Below are 22,806 nucleotides of genomic sequence, written 5' to 3' on the forward strand. Positions count from 1 at the left end.
TTCCTCTGGTTTGTACCCTGGCCTGTTCTGCCCACCAGAGGAGAGAAGATAAAAATGAAGTCCTGCATGCTAGTTTATTTCAGGACACATAAAAGACTTTCCATGCTATAAGGAAGCAGTCTCTGTCAACACAAATGGGAGCACCCTATCTGATGTAAGTAACCCCGTATTATTTGGCCTTTTCTTTTATGCTAAAATTTAGGCACTGTATGGTTTCACCTCACTTGCGGATATCCACTCCATCTCTTTTCACATTTTGCTGTATTTCAGGCATTTTTGAAGCTATATTATTACCCTTTTAACAGATCTCTTAAGTTATTTAATTGTAAAAATCTGGTTTGGCACAGCCCACCTTCTCATGTTATATTCATTACAACACCGTTTTCCACTGTCGTCTAGACTAACAGCAGCATCTTACCCAGAGAAGCACTCACGTGTCACCCTGCTCTGCAATACGCCTGATCTCCATCAGCTGTTCGCTCTTCACCGCACAGCCTGAGCAGGAGAGGGTTCACATGATACTCTTGCCTTTTGCATATTTTCCCTTTGAAGTGTTAGGTTTTTTTTATTCCTGCAGATTTCAGAAAGTCCTTTAAGTACTGATGGTATTAGATTTCATTTATGGTAGAGTTTCTTTTTCTCATTCATATAGATTCAAAGTTAGTAAACTAAAAAAATGTCTTTACCATTTGTAAAATTTTCATGTAATACTTGTATGTTTTTAAGGGGTACAGGGTAATATCTCAACACATACACACAAAATAAACTAATCAAACTAAGCAACAAGTTTTTCCATTTTCTTATCTAATTTTTTGTGTGTTTGCATCCTATGAATCCCCTTTTCCCATTCATTACACAATATATGATACATTATGGTGAACTACAGTCATCCCACTGAGCTATGGGACACCAGAACTTATTATGTCTTCTTTGAAAAAAATTATTTGAGAGATAGAGGCAGACAGGGACAGATACAGTGAGTAAGCTTCCATCTCACAGTTCACTCGCCCAAATAACCCACAGTAACAGGATTCAGATCATGTCAAGGCCTGGAACTGACAAATCAACCCAGGTCTCCCACATAGGTAGCAGAGACCTGACTACTGGAACCATAGCCTCTGCCTCCCGGGGTCTGCACTAGCAGGAAGCCGGCATCCAGAGTCGGTACCAGGAGTCAGGAGTCAAGTATTCTGATGTGGGGCATCCTAGATCTTAGGCTAAATGCCTGTCCCAAACACGTGCTTCTCTATTTTCACAATCTGGAAGCCCTCCCAATTCCCCAAGTCATCACCCACATATGCGCAGTAATTATACTTCCTTCTTCCAGATTTGTCATGATTTTAATATATTTCATGATTTTAATTTCATTTTAACACAAAATATTGATAAAGTATGGTTTTAAGAAATTACTTGATTCTTCATGTCACGTTTCTCATATACTAAATCACTCCATATGCTAGGCCTTGGAGAGCCTTCTGGATGTACCACTGCACTACCTGTTGATTTTTTTAAGGATTTATTTTATTCATTTGAAATATATATAGAGAGAGTTACAGAGAGAGAAAAAAAGAGATCTTTCATCTGCTTGTACATCCCCAAATGGCCACCACAGCCGGAGCTGGGCCAGGCTGAAGCCAAGCACCAGGGGCTTCTTCCCAGTCTCCTACATGGGTGCAGGAGCCCAAGCACTTGGGCCAGCCTCCGCTGCTTTCCCAGACACATTAGCAGGGAGTTGGATCAGAAGTAGAGCAGTTAGGACTCGAACCAGCACCCACTTGGGATGCCGGCATTGCAGGTGGCAGCTTAACCCATTATGCCACAATGCTGGCACCCTGCTGATTCTTAAACTTACTAGAGCTACATCAGATATGTAATACTTTGCTCAACAAGAATTTCTTCCTACAGCATAATTTTTTTATTTTCCTTAAAACTTTAAGTAGCTTACAAGTTTACTCCTCCAAATGAACTGCAGAATCAATGACTCAACTTTCCAAATGCAAATTCTCTTAGCTTTTAAATGTAAGATTTAATTTATGACTGCTAAAGGTAAGTTTTATGCCAGTAAATGTGTAAAAATGCACTCAACATCACTACTAATGGAACTGCAAGTTATCTGCCATCTGATAAGAAACTCTTTGAAAACTGATAACGCCCAGTATCAGCGTAAATATGGAAAAAACAGGCATTTTCATAAGCCATTAAAGAGAAAGGAAATTGGTAGAGTTACTTCAGAGAAAATTTGTCAGAATGTACCAAAATGCAAAAGGCGCATTCCATTTGATCCCACAATTTGCTTCTAGGAATCTGTGTCACGGACTTTCTTACCGGCAGTTCAGTGTAGCACTGTTTACAATAATCCCAGATTGGAATCCGTATAAAAGTCCATCCACAGGGGAATGATAAAGTATGGGGTATCCATACAATGCAATGTTGTACAGAATGAAGTGGATGTATATGTAGTAACATAGAAAAAAATCTCAAAAGCGTATTTTTAAATGAAAAAAAAAAAAACAAGTTTCAGATAATATTATCAACATAATGCTATTCATGTTTTAAAATCTCTGTGTTTGTGTATGTGTAGGTGGAGTGTTGATGCATAAAACTATTCAGAAGGTCAGACACTAAAAGTGTAATAGTATTTCCTTCTGGGAAAGTAAGATTCGAGATTAAGAAAAAAAGAAAGCTTGTAATTTTAAAGTTTTTAAGTAGGTCTACACTACTTTACTTATCTACTGTAAGCTTGTGTTCATGTTCAACTTGTTTGGATATATTTTAAATGGGAAGTTTTAAAAGCAACAACACCTACTCACTGTTACCATCTCCTGGATCACCACTGTGGATGCCTGTGGGTGCATTCCCTCTTGAACTGCAAGCAGAGTGGTATCTACACTTGGACTGGCCTTTCTTGGCTGCTGATACCCTCGGGTGGTAATTTCTGAATATTCTTCTAGATTCTACCTTGTAGGGCAGACTTCTAGTGTTTCGTTAGCATTCATTCTAAACTAACTTCAGTGCTGGGGTGAGATCTTTATTTTTCCCTGTAGTTGTATATTTTCTTAGCCCAAATCCCCATCAAAATACGAGTACAGAAAAGCTACAATCTATGCATTCGGTGCTGCATGAACTCTGCCTGCCTCTGCCTGCAGACTCTGATGGAGGGTTACAGGGGTCCCTCTAGTGCTACTCACTCAACAAGAACAGCTAAGTTTCTGAGAGTTACAGTCCAGGAAGACACTTTTTAAAAGTTGTTGTCAGCCGGGGAGAGCCGGAATGAGTGCTCAGAAACTGATGAAATAGGACAGTCCAAGAAGGGAGGCAAGAGAAAAGCTATAAATAATCAGTGGGAAACGGAACCTCCTTGGGAAAAGACATTTAGCTTAGCTTTGTGCAAACCTAAAACTGGGTTTCAGTGACACCAGAAAGTAACAGTAAGCAAGGGAGCCCAGGCAATTTATCACAGCTATCATTTCCACTGATAAGTGGCTTGTTTATTTGAACAAACGCCCATTATAAAAAACAAAACAAAACAAAAAAAAAAAAACACAACAGGGTTACCAACTCAGCATCTAGTCAAGCTCCCTATAAAGAAACTTAGGAAAAAATCTAAGAAGAATGAATGCATGATTTTTCCCCCCTTGGTCTTTTGACAGAGTCAAATGTGATAGAAGAATATCTTGCACTCTTAGTTTTAAATGTAGACACGCATGTTCAGTTCATATATGTCCAGTAATTCCCACATGTGAGAAGTGAGAAACAATGTTTACAATTGTCCAATGTCAGGAAAATATTATATATATATATATATATCTCAAGATTTTCTTGGCTTTTGTCAGAAACTCAGAGCAAGATAAGGTAGCAGGGAGCGGTCAGAATTTGTGTTAGCTTTGCAATTAGAGCGAGCGTGCAAGTGTGCGTGTGTCTGTATGCACGTGTGCATGATGGAGCAGGCAATGGACAAGGCTCACCTGGACCTCAGTCCAGGGGCAACTGGAGACTGGAGAGTTCCCAGAACCAGGGTGACACACAGACAGCAGCAGCAGTGCTCGGAAGTCCTCCTGCAGGGGTCGGTACACGAGTTTCTGTCAATGGAGAAGCAGCAGGACCATGCCATGGGACTGGCCTTCTGGGTAACACAACCCCAGAAAAGCCAGCAGAGCAAGGTAGGGCCTCATTCCTGGAATGGAGACCACATGGCTGACTGAGAAGAGTTCTGATCGATGGTAGTGTGGGCTGCCTAAGGTTTGTGAATTCAGGCAGAAAAGTTTAGCCGTTGTTAAGGGTCACCAAGAAGGTATAGCTGACGATGATTCATGAGCACTCGGTACTATGCCCAGGGTGCCAAAAATAACAGACACACAACAAATACCACAAAGGGGTCTCTTCTTAGTAGTAACAGCATAGCATCATATAAAATTTTCTTTCTCTCTTTCTCTCTGTCTCTCTCTTTCTTTTTTTTACAGGCAGAGTTAGACAGTGAGAGAGAGAGACAGAGAGAAAGGTCTTCCTTCCGTTGGTTCATCCCCCAAATGGCCACTACTATAGCCGGTGTGCTACGCCGATCTGAAGCCAGGAACCAGGTGCTTCCTCCTGGTCTCCCATGCAGGTGCAGGGCCCAAGGACCTGGGCCATCCTCCACTGCCTTCCCAGGCCACAGCAGAGAGCTGGCCTGGAAGAGGAGCAACCAGGACAGAACTGGCACCCCAACTGGGACTAGAACCTGGGGTACAGGTGCCACAGGTGGAGGATTAGCCTAGTGAGCTGCGGCGCCAGCTCTTTTTTTCTTTTTGAGAGAAAGAGGGAGAGAAGTATTCCATCCACTGGTTCACTCCCTTGATGCCGCAACGGCCAAAGCTGCACCAATCTGAAGCCAGGAGCCAGGAGCTTCCTCTGGGTCTTCCACATGGATACAGGGGCTCAAGGACTTGGGCCATCTTCTGTTCTCCCAGGCCATAGCAGAGGGCTGGATCGAAAGTGGAGCAGCAGGGAATAAAACAAGCACCCCAATGGGATGCCGGCACTGTAGGCAGCGGCTTTACCTGCTATGCAACAGCGCTGGCCCCCATATCCTATTTCAAATGGTGGATTTGTCTCAAAGGTGAACTTCTTGCATTTTGGGGCTGTGGTATGTCACTGTTTTCAGGGAATCACGGGGAGATGAGTGTGGAAGAACTGGTAGACCACTGAGTGTCCCCAGGCACCAGTGCGGCTCGCTGTTTGATTGTGAGCACCGTCACGTAACCTCTCTGGTCCCCAATGCTTGTCATCCTAAGAGTCTTGATGGTCTCTTCCGAAAAATCACGAAGCCCATGGAAATTTTTCTGAAGCTCTTATTCCAAGTATTCTTTCAGCAGAAACTGTCCTGTATCTCAACACTCCCGATGACTCAACAGATCTAAAGGGAATATTCATACCCCAAAATGAACATTCAGAACATGCTCGCTTGTTTCACACAAGTTCTCTGAACAGCAGACCAGGCAGTCACATCCCAAAGCCTTGGGGGCAAACATCAGAGATGACAAGTTAGGGAGAAACAGTGCCAAGGGGTGGCGGGAGGAGGCTTACAGAGGAAAAGCTGGGACGCCTAATCAGCCACCGGGAAAAGAGCCGCAGCTCGCAGAGCAGACTGGGATGAGGGAGGGAGCGAGGGACTTTCCCGTGTTGTTCCGCACACTGGGGAAAAGACGAAGAGCCGCGCCACACATCCGCCACGGCCCAATGTGACACTCGGACAGAGCCACACGTTTCGGAGCTTTGGGTTGCAGTCTGTGAAAAGAGTTGCTGGGGTTGCTGCGATGGCAAGTAAGGGTGAACGGGTCTTGCACACAGTGAGAAGCGGGGGCGGGGGTGGGGCATGGTAGAGCCACGCACGAGCATGCTTCCAAAACTTGCGGAAAATGGAATTAAAAGATCAAAGTTTATTTTGGGAGGAAAGCGTTGAAATCCACACGTTTGAGAAGTCTTTGCAAAGTTCATGGCAATGCACTTGCAGGATTTCAAAAATTTTTGGTGCCAAAATAAACTAGTCTTTTTCATTCTGTTTTTCCATGAGCACTGCGAAGTAAGCCTGGAGCTTCACCTTCCAGGAGCACTGCTCCACACACAAAGCCCAGCGTCCTGGGGTCCCAGCTCCCCATCAGTCACCGAATCCCAACCCTGATGGCGCACTCCAGCCTCAGATCTACAGAGCATCAGCTCCCAAAATGTTGCACAAAACCATCTGTTTGTATTAACCTTTACACGTGTCCTTTCCCAGGTGTTGGAGAACAACAAAGCAGGGTTAATGTAATCTATTAGGTTTCACACAACTCGTGGAATCACGATTTAAGGCGAACAGGTGATCCATCAGAGATAACAGAGAAAGCTAAGATGGACACTCGGGATCACGGGTGCCTGCAGGGGAGGGGAAAACCAAGTGTGTGGGGCACACTGCAGCCCACGTCTACCCAGAGCAGGCCAGGCATCCCCGCGGCCCAGCCTGGGCTCAGACACCAACGGGCGGGGAGGCAAAGCCAAACAGGCACAGACTGGATGACTCTGACCCTAGTGGACCAAGGTCAAGACCTCTAGGAAGATCACTGCAACAAAGGTTCACAGGTGGCGTCTGCTCTGCCTCCTGAGATTGCCACGCCACTTGCTTCTCTCCTGCTTCCCTCAAAATGCGCTCTAAGTCTCTCACGGTTCCCGAACAGAGCATCCAAAAGGACCTGCACATGTCATCTTTGTCCTGCCCGCATTCCACAAGGCTGAGAGCAGAGGTTTCGTCGGACACCCATCCTTAAAGAACCATCCCCTTCTGGCAAAGGGGAGAAGCTCCGGTCAGCATTTCCTGCAGGGCGTCACCAAGGAGAGCCAAGGCAACAGCAGGGGGATGGGGCAGAGCTGCCCCAGCTTACGGGAACACAGCCCGCCTTGCTCAGCTCCCGAACTCACAGCTCGCTTTGTTCAACTGCTCCTCCTCCAAGGATACATGGGCCCGGACCCTTTGATCCCCACAGTCTCCATCTACAAAACAGGCCTGCATTTACTCGACTGTCTGCGTGAGCAGGAAACAATGGTACGTCTTGTAAATATAGCTTGGTGACTTCAGAGACAGGGTGAGGAATTAATTTCAAACCTATCAAGTAGTTTTAAGCTATTTCCCAGGAGATTTCATACCAGGCCCCAGCACTGGAAGCCGTAATTTCCATATTTATTGGAAACAGCGTCCCAGAGTGGTGCATTGTGTCCTCGCAGAGAGACCTCATTCCAAGAATTAGAATCAACTCACACCACCATCACGAGTGTTTAGGGTCGTTTTCAGAGAACGGTGATAGTTGACCCCTAATTCAGGGGAAGCTCCTGTTAAGTGCATTGAGCTTTGGCAAAGACTGTAATTTAAAGAACTGGTTTCTAGCCTAATAAACCTCCTTGCCAGCCAAACCAAAAAGTTGAAATCTGCGCAGTGCATAGTAAGTGAAAATAGAAAAAAATGACTATTTTTTTTTATCCATATGTCTCCCAGCAGCTTTTCTGGGTCTTCACTTATTTATGGTTAGGTATTTTATTCCCTGGGGCTGTTTTACAATCTGTTTATGTACTATATATAAACTGTGTGTGTGTGGGTGTTCCTACGCATGTAAATTTAGACTGTGATGAAACTGATGATAAAGGATGCTCCACATGTACAATACATCTGAACATTGGGTCTTAAAAGCCACTGCTGATGGAGCGCATGGTATGTAATTAATTCACGGAGATTTGGGGCTTGGATTTGCATTTCCTACAAACCTGCCTTTTTTGCTTGCTTTTAGTTTTCCAGTGTTTCGGAGTATCAATAACTGTTCAGGAATTATAGACAGCACACACTTGGATACAAATCCCTTCACTAAGAAAAAGTTGGGGAAATTAAGTAAAATTAATTAACAAAAATTGACTGGCCATTGTATGCAACTGTTAAGAACCCAATTTTGGGGGGCTGGTATTGTGGTGTAGCAAGCTAAGAGTCCACTGTGATGCTGGCATCCCATATGCATGCCATTTTGAGACCTGGCTGCTTCACTTCCAATTCAGCTCCTGCTAATGTGCCTGGGAAAGCAGCTAAGGATGGGCAAGCACCCCATGCAAGAGACACAGAAGAAGCGCCAGGCTCCTGGCTTCAGCCTGGCCCAGCCCCAGCCATTGCAGCCATTTGGAGAGTGAATCAGTGGATGAAAGATTCTCTTTCTCTCTTTCTCTTCCTCTCTCTTTACCTCTGCCTTTCAAGTAAAAAATAAATAAATCTTTAAAAAAATTTCTTAAGTTTTGTAGTGCAGATACAATAACATCCAAGATCACCACCACCTGATACGACTCATATTTATTAGCTGAACTGAATTGAAAATAAAGGACAGGGCAAGCACTTAACCTCTGAGAAGGACAATCACACTCCCATCACATCCTGTGGTGTCAGTGAGTAACCCATGAGTCTGACCCTGCATGGTTTTTGTATTAAAGAATACCCTGCACATCTATAAGTGATTTATGTAGCATTTTTTTTTCATTGCTGTTTTACCCCAAACCTTCACCTATGGTTACACTTGATATTATTACCTAAACATACATATTCTTGCTGGCTTGTAAAATGAATCTTAAAATATGTCTCCAAAATGATTACATTAAAGGTAGATTATATGCCCCCTACAAAAAGCATCTGTTTTAAATCTCTTAGTTGAAACCATGCAATAAATCACCTTCCCAAGGGGAAAAAATTAAATTTCAGGTTTGTCACATATTCACATCTACTTCCACAGAACTCAGGATGCAGGACTTACTCCCATTTCAACATTTTTGAAAAAACAAGACAAATCTTATACTAGCATCTCCGTTAAATGCAGGGGTTTCTTCTTGGTTTGTTTGCTTCCTAAAGCACCATTATTACATCCAGCAATACGTGGTATGTCAGGTATTAAAAAATACACTGTTTTCTTCATGCTTACTCCTAACCACATTCTTCTAGCAGCTTGATAAACAGCAATCCCTAGCACGCAGGCTCAGAGCAACAGGCGGAGTACTAGTGAGCTGTTTATTGCCATAGTGAAATACCTGGCACAGACCAGCTTCATAGAGAAAGGTTTACTTCACGCCTGGTTTTGAAGGCTGAGAGTCCCAACAGCACGAAGAAGGCTTGGGAAGGGCCCGCTGACTGTGGGTAGAAAGGCATGCAGGAGCCACTCCACCAGCAGACGGCAAGCCAGAGAGGGACTGGGTGGTGCTCTCTCTTGAGAGAGGTGTCTCTCCGGGATTCGGAAGAAGTACCTTCATTGCTTTTGAGGACAGGCCTCCAGCTGACCTGAAGACCTCCCACTGGACCCCATCTCTTAAAGGTCCCTCCCCCTTCCCGACATCCAAACCACCGCCAGCCAATTCCTCAGGAGCCAATTGTTTTCAGTGTTAACACGTTACTTGAGTAATACACACCAACCAACTGATGCTGCATCACATCATCCTTTTTATAACTGGCAGAATGTAAATACAGCAGCATTCTCAAGTGGAGAAAAGGCTGCCCCTCCCCCACCCCCCATGCCCAAAGAAGCCCTGCCTAAAGTCACCTTCGAGGCTTGCTGCTGTCCTCTCTCACTGCCGGTAAAACTGTGACACTGAATAAGCATGGCTGCTGCTCTTCGTCTGAGCAAGTGAGCAATTTCATTATCAAAGTTTGAAATCTTTTAATATGACTTCCACTTACTTACTGGATTTAGAACACATACACATACATGCAAATAACCTACAGCAAAATCAACAATAACATTGATCCTGTTTTGGCCAGAAACAGCAAATGAGTTACCGAATCTATTAAAACATTTTTATTAACTGAAAATCATTTTCCCCATGCTTCTAATAAATACTTGCTGAACAGATACTTAAAGAATATAAACTGGCGTGGGGTGGGGGGTAGGAATCAAAACATATTTGAAACAGGAAACACCTGATACCTTAAACCAGACATCAGCAGAGCTGGAACTAAAACCTCAGGCCTTTCTGGCTCCAAACCTGGCTTTAAGACCTCAAAAATCCTGGGCCCAGAAGGATGACCCAAGACACCTCATTGCTAGGAAGAAACAAGAACTAAAAATAGGCCTCCCAGTTCCACATCCTAGAGCTTTGATCCAATTTGTTGAGCTCCTACTCATAAAGCACTAGCTTTGCGGTGATGCACGCGGAACAAGACGCAGTCCTACTGTCAAAGCTCTTGAGGCTTTTGTAAGGACTCGTGTGATTTAACTCAATTCAACTGAAATTAGAAACGTGGAAGTAGGACAGAGTAACAGAAAAGTTTTCCAAGGAAGTTTCATGTGCTGCTTAAGATCTCTGAAACTATAAGGAGCTTTCTCGGCTTGACAAAGTCCTGCAACCCAAAGAATTAACAGAAAAATGACCAGGATGATAAAAGTCACAATTTATTGAATGTTTGGTATATTCCAGATACTTAGTCTGGTATTTCTTTCTCATAATTTAATCCATAATGAAATTATATGACTTCACTTCATGAAGTTAATAAATTATTACCAGCATCCTAACTTACAAAAGCAGAAACATAGAGTTATTTAATTACTTACCCAAGTTTGCATATGTCAATTACCCCTACACAATTAAGCATAAAATTTCAAAGGATCCTGCCAATATTCTACTAGTTATGGACTTATAGTCACACGATCCTGGGTCCAGTCTTATCTGACTCTCTTTATGATTTGCTTGCTTTGAATGACTCAAGATTTAATCAACATTAGGAAAGAAAGCTGGGAGCTGAGAGAAATACCATATTGAGTTGGTCATTTGCAATGAATAAATAAATCAGTGAGGTGAAGAATAGGGATAATTTAAACAAGGAAGTTTTCAACACATTATGCTTTAATTAATTGTGAGTTGATATAAATATTGAGGGGGAAAGGTTTTTTGTTTTTTTTTTTTTTTATTTGAAAGACAGAGTTACAGAGAGGGGTAGAGACAGAGAGAGAGATGTTCTGTCCGATGGTTCACTCCCCAGATGGCCGCAATGGCCAGAGCTGCGCCAATCCAAAGCCAGGAGCCAGGAGATTCCCCCGTGTCTCCCATGTGGGTGCAGGGGCCCAAGGACTTGGCCATCTTCTACTGCTTTCCCAGGCCACAGCAGAGAGCTGGATCGGAAGAGGAGCAGCCAGGACTAGAACCAGCACCCATATGGGATGCCGATGCTTCAGGCCAGGGCATTAACATGCTGCGCCACAGCGCTGGCTCCAAGGATTGTATTTTTTTAAAAAGAAGGTAAATGTAGCCTGTGGGTGTCACTGACACTAAGGTCATTTCAACAAAAAGAATTTTCAAATAATGGAAGCAGGGCTTAGGAAAGAAGTACCCAAGAGGTGGTGACAACAGAATCCAAGACCGGTAAGGCCCCTGTGCAAGGAGATGGAAAAAAACCTCAGCTCCCCAAGATTCCCCTGGGATTGGCTACCTTCATTTAATTAACTACTCATCCATGATACTACCTACAAACTGTTGACCCTTCAGGCCTGTGCAGATAACTTGCTGTAGCCTCTACAACTCTATTTATTGGAACATCCATTTTCCTGTCTAGTAGAGCCCAGAGTTTGAACTCCTTTCCCTTGGCTGGTATCCTACTTCCACATTTGTGTTACAGCAATGTTTGTACTGAAAGGTATAGGGTATCTGTGCACGCGCAAGCTTTCCTACCACACGAAGGGTTTGATTCAGAAACTTCACCTTCTACATGCATGCCAGAGACTAAGGATGGCTGTGTCATGTTCCGGTGTCCCACTGTCCACCCTCTAGCTGTGAAGGGACTGGGAAGACAGGCTAGTAACCACTAGAGCCAAGAGTGCAGGATCTGGACAACAAGGCAGCATGGCACGGGAACCCAGCTGAGAGTCTAAAACAGTTTCTTCTCTTGAGCTTGCTTCTCAGAAGATGAGCCAGGAAAGGTTACCTTGCAACGCTGTACTCAGAGGCAGCCAGGCCATCACCAAGGGTTAAAGCTGAAAAAAAAAATCTAGAGGGAAGGAGGGAGAAAGACAGACATACACACCAGAAAGAGAGAGAGAGAAATCTATACTCTGGTTCACTCCCAAATGTTCACAATGGCTGGGCTTGGAATTCAATCCAGGCCCTCCCATAAGTGGAGGGACCTAAGGACCTCAGTCATCACCTACTGCTTCCCAGGGTCTACGTGATCAGAAAGCTGGAACTGGAAGTCCAGCCAGCACTTGACCGAGGTGTCCCGCTAAGGGATGCAGGCGTCTTAACCACTCTCCTTCCTGCTAAGCCAAACACCTGCCCCTGAGTCAGAGCTTTGAACCTACAAGGGGTGCAGATGTACATGACAAGCAGGAAGAGCCCCCTGCTCCCCATGTTCTATTTCCTGGAAACTCCCCTAATCAGTGCTGTGAAAGCTCTAGCAAACCGCTTCCCAGGGAGGCAGTTTCTCTTCTGGAAATCTACCTTCCTACCGCCTCCTTTACTCGCCAATAGTAAATAAAACTGTCCTCGGAGAAAGTCCCACTTGAGACTGACTATTTGGTAAGATGTCAAGTGAATGGATCACTGTGTCTGCTAACAAAATCACCTAATCCAGTTGGGACTGTCCCTAGTTTAGGACCAGGTGACCGGGAACTGACAGCAGGGGCTCGACCAGGGCTCACCTGCTCTTGTGGCATTGCTGCTCTCTCCCGTGGGCGTGGGAGGTCCGCCTGGTGCCTGGCAGTCTCCAGGAGTTGGCAACTGGGCGAGCACAAGGTGAGGCGACCACTTGGACTCTCTCTGTCCAGCACCTCACAGAATGAAGGGCTTAGCAATCTGAGACTGCCTCCCTGATAAGTGTCTAACAGTTGCTAACAGTCACAGGAAGCACGAGATCAGGAAAGAATCAGGGACAAGAGAAGGAATAAAAGCATCAGGCCTCCCTCTGGGAGACTGAGTGTCACCAAAGGAGTGGTCCAAGAAACGCCTACGCTGGTCGGGATTCACTCCGGAGAACGAGCATCCCAAAAGGGCGATCCCGGAGGTCTCCCAGCTGAGTTGATCTGTTGGACTGAGTCAAGTGACCGCACGCTTCCCTATTTCACAGGTGTGGAAGCGTGACAAACTGCAGCAAAGGAACTACTGGAAAAGGCAGTGGTATCATCAGCTGACCGGGCAGTGAGTCCATAACCCTCCAGCAAGAGCCCCTGTAGGGAGCAGGAAACAGGAAACACTCAGTTCATTGTCCCTCCTACTAAACCCAGAGGGAAAGCACTTCCTGTGCTAGCCCCCCAGAGAAAGAGAGCTCTTCAGACTTTAAGGGGAAAGGGTGGGGGCAGAGCCACGTCTAGCACCTCGCCCTGAGCCTGAACCCTCCGCTCATGGTGACGAGAATCTAGTCCCCTGACTTTATAGCTAGCTCTGTATTTACAGGAGCAACTGGGACAGCACCACGTCCATCCCTTCCCCATAGCGCAACTGGCATTACCAGCACGGGCGTAGCTCGAGTCGGGGAGACGCATGTTTTCCCTTCTGTCAGGTTTCGGATGCGGAAGGAGGGAGATAAATGTGAATGGCCATTTGCCATTTCTGACTTACACAACTGGAAGGCACACGTTGAGGGCCTGAGAGCCAACTCTGAGGAATTCTGACGAATAAGGGGCATCTCTACAACTCACAGCCCTACCTGGGCACATATGTTAACGTTAAAAACCCCCCTTCTAACAACAGAGGAGAAGCCAGCCGTGCTAGCAAAGGCCAGAGAGAGAGCTCACAAGCAGCTGCCAATCAACCTACTAAGCAGGTGTGGAGGCCAGCTGAGCAAAGTCCCAACAATGGCCCCAAATGGGACCCAAAAACACCAAAGGGTCTGCAAAGAGGAGAGCATTATAGGAGTATGTTGCTAAAAGACACGCAAGAAATGAGCAGGCACCCTGTGAATCACACAAGAAGAAAAGCCCACCCCTTACCCAGAGAGGCTAAGAGAATGTCTCAAGCAGTCTACTTGGGATCCTGAAGCCCAGGGAAGTCAGGTAGTTCTAAACAGCTACATCCTATCTTGGTATGCTCTGGATATCTGGAGAAAGTTTCAAAAATTGACAACAGTGGTCCTGAGACCCATCCCCCTCAGTTGCTTGACACTGACGTTAAGGCACCCAATATCCAACGACTCGGGTGTGGCAGAAGATGAAGATGACAAAAAGTTGCAGAAGCAAGCAGCTTTATTGGCCATCGTCTTCCAATCTGCAACAGGTAACCAGGTAACTAGGAAAGCCACCCTGGCCTCCAACATGGAAGCAATAGTAGGCCACCAACTAACCAATGCACACTGCAAGCACAAGGGGCCCTGGAAATGGGAGTGTCCATGCCGTGCCCAGACCGTGGGGACTCGGGCTGACCCAAGTCCCTTCAGCTGCCTTTGACAGAGAAGGAACCTTTCGATAAAGTCCCCAGCAAACACAGCCCAGGAAGACAATTTCTTTCCAGGAACTGTACCTTTCCACAGTCTCCTTTACTCATCACAAGTAACTAAAACTTTTCTCTGAGCAGCTCCCACTTGAGACCATTTGGTGAGGCACCAAGTAAACAGGTGCATTATGGCCACTAACACCAAGACTGGTTTAGTTACTACAGATGCAACATAGCACCCTGCCCATCCATGCCCCATGCTTATATAATAACAATCTGGACTGAACAGAAATAACATCAGCGTCATCCAATTATGTCCACTAATAACTAATTGTGATTAGTTCAACATAGCCTCCACATTGTTTAGTTTGTTCTTTTTGCAATAGCTACTATTTTAAAATTTAGGTATATGGAAGTACTTGGGAAGAAGTAAATATTTAAACCAATCTCTACTAAGTAAAGCTGTCAACGTTTTGTCTATAATCTAAAAACATCCTGGAGATATATATATATATATATACACACACACATATGGATAAATATGCACACATATCAATATGTGTGTGTTCTTACACACAGACACACCTAATGAAAGCTGGTACAGTGCTATTTTCTACATGATAGTGTCAAAGAGAGATTTGCACACCAGAAGAGAGAATCTTCCATCTTGCCACCTGCTGAAACACATTAATTTTCCTCTCCCTCTCTTTCTACCTCTTCAGTCATGACCGTGTTTATATTCACAGTGCAGTCACTGCTCATTCCAAAGAGTATAGAATTTCACTCATTTGCTCATGGTGCTTTCTCCAGCCATTCCCATGGCAAAACTTTGAAGGTCTTTGTCAAATCTAAAATGTCTCCTACTCTTCATTGCAGAGATTGATTAGGTTGATAAAAATAGTATCCCAAACTGTCATAACTCTTTTAGTCATATTAATTAATTATAATTAGTTTTTAAATATTTGGTTCCTGATTTCCCATAAAACTGAGGACACTCAGGCACGAGTAAGCAGGCATTATTTCTTAATGCTACTCTAGCACGTGCGCTAGAAAGGCAACTGTCCCTTCTTCCTGTTGTCTTTCACACTTTCACCCTGGATTAGTATTGTGTATCTGGTAAATAATTGAACTAACTTTATAGTGAGTGACACATTTTGCAAGCTGCAAAGGATTTTACTATGGGAATTTAAGTCAACCACTGCTTTTCCCTAGATAGCTCTATGTGCACTGACAATAACAAGTTGGAGCAGATTCTTGAGTTTCTCATTAGCATCTAACAATTTATGAGCTTTGATATCCATGGGATGACTTTTAAATGATGATTTTAATTCCCCAATGCATCCAGATAACTAGAAAAATAATAGACAATAAATGAGTACTTTAGAGAAGAAATTTAACTAAGAATTTGAAGCTTCACTCAAGCTGAAAGTAATCAAAAAAACCTTATAGTAGTCCTGAGCTGACTTCAGTATTCTCTTTACATTATTAAAGGACTGTATCAGCTTCAAACGACTTCTTTCATGTAGACTGAACAACTAGCCTACGGAGTAGTTATCATTATATACGATTTATAGATGAAAAAGCTGAGACTCAGGTATTTCAGTTAAATTGCAGAATTAGGAATTGACAGAACTGCAGTTCAATCCAAATCAAGCTGCACTTAAAGCCACATTCCCAGCACCGTGCCACCCTTAAGTAAGACATGTCCTTGAACTTGCAGACATGGACAGCACTTCATGAGCCTTGTATCAAGTTTAAACCTAAAAAATATGTTCAGAGTTCAGTCATCTCACGGATTACCCTATCACAATTCACTGACTAGGCAGGGATAGGTCTGTAATTTGTACAATGACTATAGATAAAGACAACATTTTAGGAGTTGACTAAAAACCAAATATGAAGAAACATTTGTGTCAAAAAAAATTTCACTTTGGGGCTGGCCCTGTGGCGCAGTGAGTAAAGCTGCTGCCTGCAGTGCTGGCATCCATATGGGCACCAGTTCAAGACCCGGCTGCTCCACTCTTCCATTCTAGTTCTCTGCTATGGCCTAGGAAAGCAGTAGAAGATGGCCCAAGCCCTTGGGCTCCTGCACCCACTTGGGAGACCTGGAAGAAGCTCCTGGCTCCTGGCTTCAGATCGACTCAGCTCTGACCACTGCAGCCAACTGGGGAGTAAACCAGCAGATGGAAGACCTCCCTCCCTCTCTCTCTCTGTCTCTCTCTGTCTCTCTCTGTCTTTCCTCTCTGTGTGTAACTCTGACTTTCAAATAAATAAATAAATCTCTGAAAAAAATTTCATTTAAAGAATTTGCTTAGAAAACTATCATGGAAATGAAAGAAAATTATGTGGCTTTCTGATTCTGAAAAAAATTCTTTATGTAGGCATCAATAAGTATCTTCACTTATCAAATGACAAAATTCATACTTTCCATTTTGCTGCAAATGATAGGATATCATTCTTTTTATTTCTGAATAATATTTGAGTGTGTTTTCCAAATTTTCTTCATTCATTCATCTGTTGATGGGCATCTAGGCTGATTCCATATCATATATATGTAAATATACATTTATGTGTCAAATCATGGAGCAATGAACATGGGAATGCAGGGCTCTCTCTGATATGCTAACTTCATTTTGCTTAGATATAAACCCAGAAGTGGGGTAGCTGGATCACATGATAGATCTATTTTTAGCTTTTAATGAAACTCCATACTGTTTTCCATAATGGCTGTACTAATTCACGTTCCCTTTAATAGTTTACTTTTCTCCATACGCAAGCCAGTGTGTGTTATTATTTGTCTCTTTAACAACAGCAGTTCTAACTGGGGTGAGGTAGAGGACATCATGTTAAGTGAAGTCAGGCACAGGCAAATACTGCATGTCTCTGTCATTTCAACACAGAACAGTGATTATTAGAGATACTAGAATGGACTTGGGACAAGGAGAGTAGCGGGAAGTTGGATAATGGATTCCAAAACACAATTAGAAAGAAGGAGTAAATTCTGTTGTACTACACACAATGGGAAGAACCATAGTGCCCCAGTAAGCCATTACATGTTTTATAAATGGCTGGAAGGGAGGAGCTTCAAGCCACCCTGCGTGCAGGATGGTAATGGGGGAGATGGAGATGTTGAGTGCCCTCAGCTAGGCGGCACACATTGCCCACTCATGCATGCATTGGGGGTGTCAAGTTGTACCCCAGAGGCAACGTGCCATCATTAAACTACGAAATGTTTAAGTGGTTAAGGAAACAGAAAAACTAACCAGCTTGTTCAATCATGTTATAAGCATTACACTGTACCCGATAAAAATGTGCAATTTTTAAAAATGACAAATTCATACCTTTACTTACTCCTCTAACCAAAGATGATGAAAGAGAAAAAAACGCTAGACACTTCGCACAGTCCATGTAAGCAGCTTTCATTGAAATGCCATTTAATTTCCAACTCATGGGCGGTTCTAAACTCCATGGAAATTGAGTATTTAAGCAACAATGGGAGGATCCCCATTCCAAATGAAGTGGGAGTCACTAAGTGAAGAGAACTGAAAAGGGTTTTTCCTCCTCAAACAGAAGGCTGATCGTATCAACTCACAGGTACAGTTCTGTACACCTGAAGAAAACACCTCTGATGCTCCTTGGCAGAAACTTAGCCAACTATGTCTCAGTTTCTGTTGGGAAGCAATTCTTCATCCTGCAACATCCTTGGTGCCAGTCACCTTTTCCAGAATGTTTCTAAAGCAAACTGCCTGGGAAGATCAAGATCACGCCTTCCTCTGGAACACAGGATAACTCTCAGTCCCAGCAAGAACAATGAAAACCAGGGCAAAGGTCGGGCAAGTTTGCCAGGAGCCCTTGATAATGGCAATCTCCCCCACTCCGCAGTTCCTCAGCTGTGACCACAGCCACCGTGTGAACGCACCCACCTGCACCCACTCTGCACTGCCTTCCACGAGAGCTGGGGCACCAGGGGAACTGACAAGAGTGCGAAGCTCCTGTGCCTGCCGAGTCATGAGCAGTAAGGTCCTTGGTGTGTTCCCCGGGGGGTTGTGTGTCTTCTGCCAGCGTGTATGTAACTGGCAGGCTAACTTGTCAGTTTACAGGTGAGGTAAAGTCTCAGCCCCATCATGGCTCGTGACAACCACACGGGACTGATTATTCACCTAAGTATTTGCAGGTGCTTCCAGGGAGGGACTTTTTACTCCCTCCCCTGAAGCCCGGAACACACAGTTGCTGCTCGTGCTTTTGCAGATAAGGTAAAACCCACTGAAGAATGCCACTGTCACCTAAGAAATTCTTGAGATTGCCTGGCTACCATACTAAAGCCAAGAGAGTGGAGGGGAGTGGAGGCGGCCTCCCCTTCCCGTGGCCACTGCTGGATTATTAGAGGGCTTGTCTATCCCAAAGACAAGCTAACCTGACTATTACATGCTCCCACAGGCCAACCTGGAAAGCCTGCTGTCAATCAGTCCTCTGCAGGGCCACGCGAGGAAGATCACACGTGTCAATCACTCTCTCCAGCCTACTCCATGGCAGAACAAGCCGCACAGGTTCTCTGGGCAATGGGGTGCTTGGACTCGCTTCCCTTCCTCAACTTGTCATCTAGGCACAGGGACAGAAACAACCCACCATTACAGAGAACTCCTCAATCATCCCTCTCGCCTCCTCCCACCCTGCAGACATAGACCAACACAACTGGCATTTTTTCCTCAATGCATCGAAGTGATTTGATGGGGGCCTCCATCTGGTAGCCCTCGATGCAAGCATGTCAACATGGGGTTTCTGGCCACTCTGCTTTCTCTCCTTCAGAAAACCCAGAAGTCCAACAGACGGCTCAGCAAGTGGCGCAACACAGGGTACCTCACCCACGTCAGCTCTCCCGGGCTGCCTGAGAACACACAGCACAGCGTCTTCCACATCTGGGCTCCTGCAGCAGGTGGCTGTGCCTGATGCACAGTGGGGTCTGTTCCACACTCTGGGGACTCCCAAGGTGTAAACTATGCAGTGCCTGTCTAACATGCACGTGCACTCAGAAACCGAGACGGGTCCTCAGCTCCCGTTCCGGCCTCCCGGGGGCCTCTACAGCCATCCTCTACCTGGCCCCTTGGGAGGGAGGGGAATACAGTGGTTAGAGGGTCCTGGCTCGGTTGCTCTTTAGTTTTGTGATCTTAGGCAATATATTTGCCTCCCCTTACTTTCGTTTTGTCATCTGTAATATGACAATAATGGAACTTCAAATACAGGATTATTACAAAGATTGTGTGAGTTAATAAATTACTCCAAATAGGCCTGTACTCAATATTTATCATCTGTCACCACCATCACTGCAGCTCTAGAGCCCTTGAAACTCTCTGGGCACACGGATTCCACTCTGATCAGCAACACGGTTTCTGTCAGGCCAGGTTAATGAATTCAGGTGGACTTCTCAAGAATCAACCTAACTAACCCTCTAACACAGCAGCTGAGGCCCACCCTGCCATCAGGAACAACAGGTAGACAATGGCACAAGCTCTGACGGTACCTGTTGTGGAATGAGGGATTCGAGGAGACTCTCCCCTTCACAATATATATGCTGGAAGAGAAACTGGGATTTGGGCTTAAGCACCCCTGGACCTTTCCTGTGAGTAAATCCACATGAAGGCACAAGAAAGGCCTCCCTCCCACCAAGGACACCCATGATCTAGTCCCTGGAACCTGTGCATGTGTTACCCTACAGGGCAAAAAGGGCTTTGCAGGTGTGACTATGGTTCAGGGCCTTGGGATGACAGACTGTCCTGGTTGATCCAAGTAAGTGCACTCTAATCACAGCTATACTTAAAATGAGGGACCATTTTCCAGCAGTCGAGAACCAAAGAGATGACAGTGTGAGGACTTGACCCACCACAGCTGCCTCTACAGACAGAGAGGAGCCACAAAGCAGAGGATGTGTACACCCTGTAGAAGTTGGAAAGAAACAGTTTCCCCTCGAGCCTCCAGGAAGGTACACGGTCCTGCTGACACCCGGACTTGGGGCCTGTGTTGTACTCCTGCTTTCTAGAACTGTAAGACACTAAATCTGTATTGTCTACATCACTAAGTTTGTGGTACTGCAGCAGGAGGAAACTAATACAGTTTCTTTGGATTCCTGCACCAGGCAAAAACCACAAGCAAGGATTGGGCGCTACACTGAGGGATTAATCAGCAGGGATGCACACATTAATCACGGATTAATCATTCACAGATCCACTCCGTGGATGCCCTGAGACCTCCCACATGCCATAGTCCGCTCTATATGCTGCAGAGAACAGCAAAGCACACAGTCCCAGGCGGCTTCTGTGTCCGCACGACTCACAATCCACAGGTGAGAGGAAGAGACACCAAAACGCCAGGAAATAAATACATGTGGTGACAAGTTCCATGGAGAAAATAACACAGGACAATGGACAAGAACACAGAGGGTGGAGCCAAGGGCAGAAACTCCAGGTTGAGCCGGCAGAAGGCTCTTGTAGAGACGCCATTTGAGCTGTTACCTAGAAGGGACCAGGAGCCAGCCAGGCAGATCTCCAGGGAGCACCCAGGCCACAAACCAAGCTGACGCAGCCTTAGGGGGACTGTGAGAGATGGCAGACCCATCTTGAGAAATGGACATGACTTCGCACTTGGACGAAAAGTGTACCGCGTGAATTGCGGCTCTCACTTTCCTGTCCTCACTCTTTCCGAGCATGACTTCGAAGGCTTTATTCTTTAACTTATTATATGAACAGCGCCAAGGCAGCATTACCCCAGGTGGCAAGTGCCCTCGGCGCTCCCCTTATCCGAGTCGGGGTGAGGTCGGGCTCCCCAGGACGGTGGGTTGCTGTTGCTGTCAGCGACACTGGCTCCAGGACCAAATCCAGTCCTCAGGTCCAGATCCAGACAGAGGGCTAGTGCCTGGGCAGAAAACAGCCGGCTTTGCTGTATATTTAATTACCACCAAAGTATCCAAGTGTGAAGGTGGCCAGTAAATGTAAAAAATTCTCCTGGCATGGCATGTAAGAATGCCAGTCTTTGACAGCCAACTCATACACACACACACACACACACACACACAACAGCCACTCAATTAACTCTGTGTTTCACACTATGGTAAAATAGTGGAAACTACTCCAATTTTGATTAAGGTTGTCATAGTGTCAATAATCACTTCTCTCAATGACTCCTTTCATAATAGGTTCTTTGTGAAAGCAAAACCAGAACATTCAAGTAAACTGTCTCAATCCAGCGTCCCCAGACAGCCGTACATCACCCACAGCAGTGCCAGTTGCCTTTGGACTCTGCTAACTCTTTCCCACGTCTTTCCCTGTCAGAAGGTGACTAAGCCAGGACACACAGAATCTGGGAGCCACTCTAAGCATTCCTGTTGCTTCACATGTTCACACAGTGAGCTCAGAAATGGACGGAACCAACACTGCAGGCGGCGGCTGCTGTGTTACAGGTGCACATCAGAACCCACCGACTCTGAGAACGGAGCTCAGGACTTAGCACCAGAAATCTGGGTTTGCGTTCCCACACCACCAGGTCATACTCTACAATCCTGAGGAAGATACTTCCCTCACTAAGGCTCAACCCCTTCTTCCTCTATCAACAAAGCCCAACAGTAACCGTCATTTTGCCTGCTTCCAAGTGGTCTCACAAACAGAAGATGACAAATTTGTAAAGTACAGAGCACAAAGGCAAGGCAGAAGTTCTCAGCCTCGCTGCTCATGATGTTACAGACATGGTGTGTTTGAAGCCCACAGCCTCATTCCCAGTTCTCTACACCTGGGCTTCTCCCGGGCTCTCCCTCCCCCATCATCCCTCCACCATGGCCGGGAGGTGGTGGGAACGGTGTCTACCAGACAGGCAGACCCAGGGCCTGCGCTACAACCTTCCCCATCCTACACTGTTTGCTGAGCCCCATGGCCTCAGTCTCTCTGCCACCCATGAGTCACAACTGACACGACTGACGACGTCCCAGGGCAGGCCATTTCTTCCAGCACACCAACGTCAAGGCCCAGCCAGCAGAGGGGCCACTTCCACTCCTGGGCCGTACTCTTTCCAAACAAAACTACCAAAAGGGCTTGGGGACAGAGCTGAGTAGTCCTCCACAGGGCTCAGCAAATGTCACGTGGTCACGTGGAAGCAGCCAAAGATTTAATTCTAAGACCACAGTCTCCACAGCACACTCGTCCTTTGTTTTTGCTGGGGGGTGGGGAGTGGGGGGTGAGGGGGTGTGGTTTCTAGACATCAAACTCTTTAAATGGTAAAAATAACTCTTCCCTCTCGGGCCTTACCAAAGTAGGCTTTTCCCAAGGGCCTTAGTTTGCCCGCCCCTAACGTTAGGCCATGGCACTCTGTGTGTGTGTGTGTGTGTGTGTGTGTGTGTGTGTGTGTGTGTGAAGCCGTCTGTGGCTGGCAGGTGGAGTTGGGAAG

General features: G+C 45.5%; 1 protein-coding gene across 6 annotated transcripts in view; it reads right to left on the reverse strand.

Moving 5' to 3' along the window:
• The window catches only part of ENOX1 (ecto-NOX disulfide-thiol exchanger 1), a 603,118-nt gene that overhangs the window by 430,024 nt on the left and 150,288 nt on the right, over nt 1-22,806 (reverse strand). Inside the window, exon 1 of one of the 6 annotated variants that reach the window (XM_070048765.1) lies at nt 435-22,574. The exons of 4 other annotated variants lie outside the window; for them this stretch is intronic. The gene's annotated coding sequence lies outside the window, so the exon portion shown is untranslated. Of the gene's footprint in view, nt 1-418; nt 22,575-22,806 lie in introns of those variants that run through there. One more of the 6 variants, XM_051850658.2, reaches the window with a different exon arrangement.

The sequence above is a fragment of the Oryctolagus cuniculus genome, chromosome 9 (genome assembly GCF_964237555.1).
Source record: "Oryctolagus cuniculus chromosome 9, mOryCun1.1, whole genome shotgun sequence".
NCBI classification, from domain to species: domain Eukaryota; kingdom Metazoa; phylum Chordata; class Mammalia; order Lagomorpha; family Leporidae; genus Oryctolagus; species Oryctolagus cuniculus.